This window comes from Symphalangus syndactylus, chromosome 6, assembly GCF_028878055.3.
Source record: "Symphalangus syndactylus isolate Jambi chromosome 6, NHGRI_mSymSyn1-v2.1_pri, whole genome shotgun sequence".
Classification (NCBI taxonomy): Eukaryota; Metazoa; Chordata; class Mammalia; order Primates; family Hylobatidae; genus Symphalangus; species Symphalangus syndactylus.
Window position 1 is genome coordinate 72,357,633 of NC_072428.2, and position 6,286 is coordinate 72,363,918.

The 6,286-nt window shown below is 53.2% G+C and overlaps 1 pseudogene; it reads right to left on the reverse strand.

Annotated features, from left to right (window-relative positions):
- Positions 1 to 265: 265 nt before the first annotated feature.
- LOC134736951 (exonuclease GOR-like) lies at positions 266 to 1,683 on the reverse strand (annotated as a pseudogene).
- Positions 1,684 to 6,286: the final 4,603 nt, after the last annotated feature.

Sequence of the window (6,286 nt, forward strand, 5' to 3'; positions counted from 1 at the left end):
GCTAAGCGCGCATTGAGAAGCTGAGGACTTTCAGCTTTGCTTTTCAATGATTTTTCTTTTCAATATTGAAATTCATACCAAGATTGATTGGGCGCCTGCCAGGGGGGGTGGGGGAAAAATCGGGTGGGGGTGGGGAGGTTCAGAGAGCCCCACAGAAGGGGAAGATGCCCAGGACAGAAGACTGTCAGGAGGCTGTTGGGTCAGGGGGTTCGCCTTGTTCTCAGAAGCCGCGGAGGTTCAGGTGGGCTGGGGGAGGCGAGTGGTAGAAGGCCAGAGGTCTGGGAGGGACCGAGGGATGGGGACAGGCGCGAGGGGCCGCGGCAGGGACTCGGGGGACTGGGAGTGAGGGCTCGGGCCTCGGGGAGCCCATTGGTGGAAGGACGGAGGTCCGGGAGGGGCAGAGGGATGGGGACAGGAGCGACGGCCCGCGGCAGGCACTCCGGGGGACTGGGAGTCGGGGGTCGGGGTTAGTCTCGGCTTTTGGCCCTGTCCTGCCGCCGGCTGCTCCCGTTTCTTTGGCTTTGCGGCGAGGTGGACAGGTTTAGATCTCGGGATTGAGGGCGGTTTTGGAAGCGGCCTGGGGCTAAGGACAGGCCAGGGCGGCGGGAGAGGCGGACCGGTGGCATCGCTGGATCTGGGCGCGCTGTCGGACCTTCCACATCACCAGCTGCAGGCAGGCGTTTGCGTCCTCGCTGGAGTTGTGCCCGTCCTGGCTGTCCTGGATGATGTGTCCCAGGTAGTCGGCCGCGAGATTCCTGAGGGAGCGCTTGTAGGGGAAACCCAGGTAGTGCGGGAAGAGCACGGCCGTGTCCACCACGGTGCTGTGGATGAGCTTCAGGGCCAGCAGATCGCTCTCCATGCTGTGCCCGATGAGGATGGTTTGGGCGCTGAAAAAGCTCAGCAGGATGGCTTGGACTTTGGGCAACGTGATGCTCGTGTTGGCGACGTCGGCCTCGGTCACTCCGGAAAACCTGGTGTCGTAGTCCACGATCTCGTTGTCGGGCTTGACGAAGGTGTCGTACACCACTCGCATGTCGGCGTCCACCACGGTGACGCGGGTCAGCTCCAGGCCGTGCGTGGTGTAGCACATCACACAGTCCAAGGCGTAGATCCCTGGATAAGCGTCTCTGGAACACTCTTTCTCCAAGGTCTTCACGAAGCCATCGAGGCTGTCCTTGCGGCCGTCCCGCACGTGCTGCTTTGCCACCTGGCAGCCCACGGAGCCAGGAGCCGCTGCACAGCAGGTGTACTGGCTAACCCGGCCTCCAGCCACTTGGCTCCAGCGGACCCGCCCCCAGTGATAATAACACAACTCGTCGCGTACACAGCGGCCCGAGGAGGACACCAGGTACTCGGTGCCACAACGGCAGCAGACCCTGCGGGAGGAGTCGCCGGGCCCCTTCCCCTGGCCAGTGAAGAGGACGGCGCCTCCGGGCTGCTCGGGGTGCGGGAAGGGGTAGCCGTTCTCCTTGAGCTGGTCCTGGGTGAGCAGGAACTCCTGGAGGCGGCTGTACAGGGCGGCCCTGCTGAGGCCGGGCATGGAGCTGGGGGTCAGGCCCTTCAGTCTCTTGAGGGTGTTCAGGACCACGTTCAGGTACACGTTCTTGTTGGGGCTGCAGTCGTAGGCCGCCTTCTCCTCGTTCAGCGCCTTCTCCTCGGCCTCCTGCTTGGAGGCGCAGAACTTGAGACACTCTTTGGTGAACAGTTGGAGATAGCCTCGGCGGATGACGGTGGGGACTTGGCACCCCGAGCTTCGGAGGATAATGGGTTTCTTCAAACGCGCTAAGGATGGACGACGGACGATCCGCTTAGAGCTGATGGTGGTGGAGGTCTTGTCTGCCATCCCCGACCTGTTGCGCGTCTTCCGTGGCTGTCTGCCGACCTTGGAGCCATTGGAGCGTTGGCTTCTGCTGGCCACCCGGGTTCTCTTGGCATCAGTGGCACCGGTGGCCAAGCAAGGGCTGGGAAAGTGGGCGATCCTCTTCCTCTCCCTGGGGGCTGAGATGCGGACTGCGGAGGGTCTCTCTGCCAGCTTTGGGGCGGCTGGCAGGCAGCAGGCCGATCCCCGCTGCGCAGGGAAGCACCAAGCCTCCGTCACCATCTCGGGCCACGCAGGGGGCACAGCCGGACCCGTATTCTCGGGCTCCGTCTGGATCCCCACAGATGCTGAGGCCCGCTTGTACATCTGGGGCACCCAGAGCCCGAAGCTCTGGGCAGGCTGATGAGAGGGCAGTGGGAATTCTGGAGCCTCGAGGGCCGCCTCCTCGGCCGCCTTCTTCGCTTCTGGATAGCCAGGTGGGAACCAGCAGGGAGCTGTGGCTCGCAACATCTCGCTGCCTTCGGGAGCACCTGCGTGGCTCTGCTCCTCTCCCAACTGGCGGCTTCAACGAGTGCCGCCGCGGAGGCGCACCGCCTTTATATACGCACAGGGCTCTTCTGTGAGAGACGGTGGGACTTGTCCTTGATTACGTTGCTTCTTCGATCCAATCACACTGAACCTCATCTTCCACCAGACTCCAGCTTGCGGGGGGGGCTCCGGGTCTGCTAATGGAAGCCACCCGAACTCCCGGTTGCTAACCTTGGAGCTAGCTTGCTTTTCCTGAGGTGATTAAGTGTCCCTGCTCAGCAGTACCATAATGGCTAGTGGAACTGAGCCACATAGCCGCACATTGAGTTTCAGGGAGGTTGCTCAACTTGCTCGGGCCCACACAGCACCCCCACGGAGCCGGGACTGGGCCAGCCATCTGCTGCTGCCTGCTAGTGGGCAGGATCTGTCTGGGCTTGCCTTTCCCTGCTCTGTGCACTCCTCCACCGTGGGCAGCTTGAGGACAGGAAGCGGACCGCAACCACTTCTCTCCCAGGACGTGGGCAACGTTCAACACACGGGGTCTTCAAAAACTTCATAGAAAATGTACATGCTGAAAGTCTATGCATGGATTTCAATTTGTTTGCACTAAAATTAACTTGTACTAACTTGTTAGAACCTTCCTGAACTAGATCTAGACTGAGGCACTAAGAAGGATGAGACATCGGTTGAAAAGGACTCCTATCAGAGCAAGATGAATTCCGCTAAAATTGCAGCAAGAACAAACATCAAATGTATGGTGAACTCGGGCGGAATAACAAAGAAGTCACTGAGGTTTTAGGAAAAGCTTGTAAGGACACTGCCCCAAAGGAATCAGCCGTTTACCAATGTATAGCTGGTTTTCAGAGGAGATGAGAAGATACGGAAGGTGAATCCTGCAGTGGCTACGAAAAGCAAATGCTGTGGAAACCATTGTGTACAGATCAGCTGTACTCACGAGCAGAGATTCAGTGGAACTTTTAAACAGGAGGGATCCCGATCCTGTCTAAAATGCAAACGAAAAATGCGAACATCAGCCGGGCATGATGGCGGGTGCCGATAATCCCCGCAACTCGGGATGCTGAGGTAGGGGAACTGAACCCAGGAGTCAGAGGTTGCAGTGAGCCGAGATGGCGCCACTGCACTCCTGCCTGTGGGGCAGAGCGAGACTCTGGAGCAGAAGAGGCCCTCTGGTTTGGAGAGTGTTCCACTTTTCTGCTCTGGCTCCTCCCCATCTTTGCGGTTTTCCCTACCTTTGCTCATTGATGCTGGTGACCTGCCGATGGGGTTATGGAGTGTATGTCCTTTTTGCTGATGCTGATGCTGTTCCTTTCTGTTTATTAGTTTTCCTTCTAAGAGTCAGGTCCCTCAGCTGCAGATCCGTTGGAGTTTGCTGGAGGTGCATTCCAGACCCTGTTTGCCTAGGTTGGTGGGAGTGTAAACTAGTTCAAACATGGTGGAAGACAGTGTGGCCATTCCTCAAGGATCTAGAACTAGACATACCATTTGACCCAGCGACCCCATTACCGGGTATACACCCGAAGGTTTATAAATCATGCTAGTGTAAAGACACATGCACACGTACGTTTATGGCAGCACTATTCAGAATGCAATGACTTGGAACCCTACCCAAATGCCCATCGACGATGATAGACTGCATTAAGGAAATGTGGCACATAAACACCAAGGATTTCTATGCAGCCACCAAAAAGGATAAGTTCATGTCCTTTGCAGGGACATGGGTGGAGCCGGAAACCATCATTCTGAGCAAACTGTCACAAGGACAGAAAACCAAACACCCCGTGTTCTCACTCGCAGGTGAGAATTGAACAATGAGAACACTCGGACACAGGGTGGGGAACGTTACACACTGGGGCCTGTCACGGGGTGGAGGGCGGGGTCAGGGATAGCATTGCGAGAAATACCGAACGTAAATGATGAGATGTTGGGTGCAGCAGGTCAGCATGGCACATGGATACCTATGGAAGAAGCGAGCTCTTTGGGCACACGCACCCTACAGCTTAAGATATAATAAAATATTCTAGTGGGGAAATAACTTCTTTGTGTATTTGATTCAGGTTCCTTTGGGCACTTTACTTAGACACCCTATGCAAGCTTGAGACGCCTCAATACAAGGACACGAAGGTTTCCGTGACAATTGACATATATCAATACCTATTTCAAATACGTATTTTATCAATTCAATGCTGCCTCAAAATACCACACTTTTGTCAGATTTGGGAAGAGTGTTTCTGAAAAAAGCAGTGACTTAAATAGTGCCTCACTTACATTTTCATTACATTTCTATGACTACTACAGATGTTTGACTTCTCTTGGGTGCTGTAAAACTATTCTCTTCTGAGTACCTTGCTGATTTCCTGATGTTTACCTTATTGCCTCTTGAGGCCTGCAGCCCAACTAATTGGTCCAGTCTCCCATTACAGACCAGTGTGGCAAACTGAAACCACAATGAGGCCCAGGGCGCAGTGGCTCACACCTGTAAAGCCAGTACACTGGGAGGCCAAGCATGGCTGATCATTTGAGGTCAGGAGTTCAAGACCCGCCTGGCCAACGTGGTGGGACCCCATCTGTGCCAGAGACACAAAGTGAGCTGGGCAAGGTAATTCTGCCTCTTTATCTCAGCCGAGGGAGGAGAATCACTTGAACCCGGGAGGCAGATTCTGCCTTTCTGATCTCAGCTGAGGTAGGAGACTCACTTGAACCTGGGAGACAGGGGATCTAGCGAGCCGATATCAAGCCAATGCACCCCAACCTGGGCGACAAGAGCGAAACGCTGTCTCAAAAGAGAGCAAAACAACAACACTAAAACAGTTCTATATACCCTATAGAATACTATGAAGCCTCACAAATTAAAGAAATCTTATCATCTGCAACATGAATGAGTCTACAGGAGGTTACAGTGAGTGAAATAAAGCAAAGGCCAGGCACGGAGGCTCGTGACTGTAATCCCACCACTTTGGGAGTCCAAGGCAGGTGGAGCACTTCAGCCCAGGAGTTGGAGATCAAACTGGGCGACGTGGTGAAATCCCATCTCTACAAAAAAAAAAAAAAAAACATTAGACAGGTGTGGTGTTGGACGCCTTAGTCCTAGCTACTCAGGAGACTCAAGTGGGAAGATCTCTTGAACCCGGGAGGTGGAGGCCGTGGTGAGCCGTGTTGGTGTCACTGTACTCCAGCCTGCTTGACAGAGTGAGACCCTGTCTCCAAAAGTAAATACATACATAATAAATTTTTAAAAAGCGAGCACAAAAATTCGAATAATGCGTGACCTGACTGATACGAGGAACGTAACATCGTTGAAATCGTAGCTGCAGAGAGCAGAAGGGTGTTTCCCCGAGGCAGGTGCCGGGGAGGGTGTGGGGAGATGTGAGTCAAATGATACCAAATTTCAGGCAGGAATATTTCCAGAGATCTGCTGAGCGTCACGGCGTCTACAGTGAATAACTATGTATTGCTTACTTGAAAATAGCTGTGGGAGTAGATTTTCAAAGTATTCTCATCACAATAAAATCAGGATGCGAGGAAACCAGTGTGTTAATTAGCTTGATTTGGTCATTCCACAATGTATACAGGTAGGAAACCTCACGTTGTACACCATAAATATATATAATTTTCACTGGTCTCTTTAAAATGAAAACTTAAATACATTATAAAACTTAAATGATATAACATACAACAAAAAAGACTTTTATTTGTTAAATCTCCACAGAAGGAGTCTAAGTCATAAAGGAAAATAAACTTCGAGGAGTGGTAAAATCAATCAGAAACGTCCCATTTCAGTGCTTCCCGAAACGTGTCTGACAGAGTGGACATCCTGCTGTTCACTAACTCCTTGTTCGGGAACAGTTAGTGTGTGTGTATATATGGGTGTGTGGGCTTATACACACAAAGTAAATTAATGGTAATGAAAGCATTCTGATT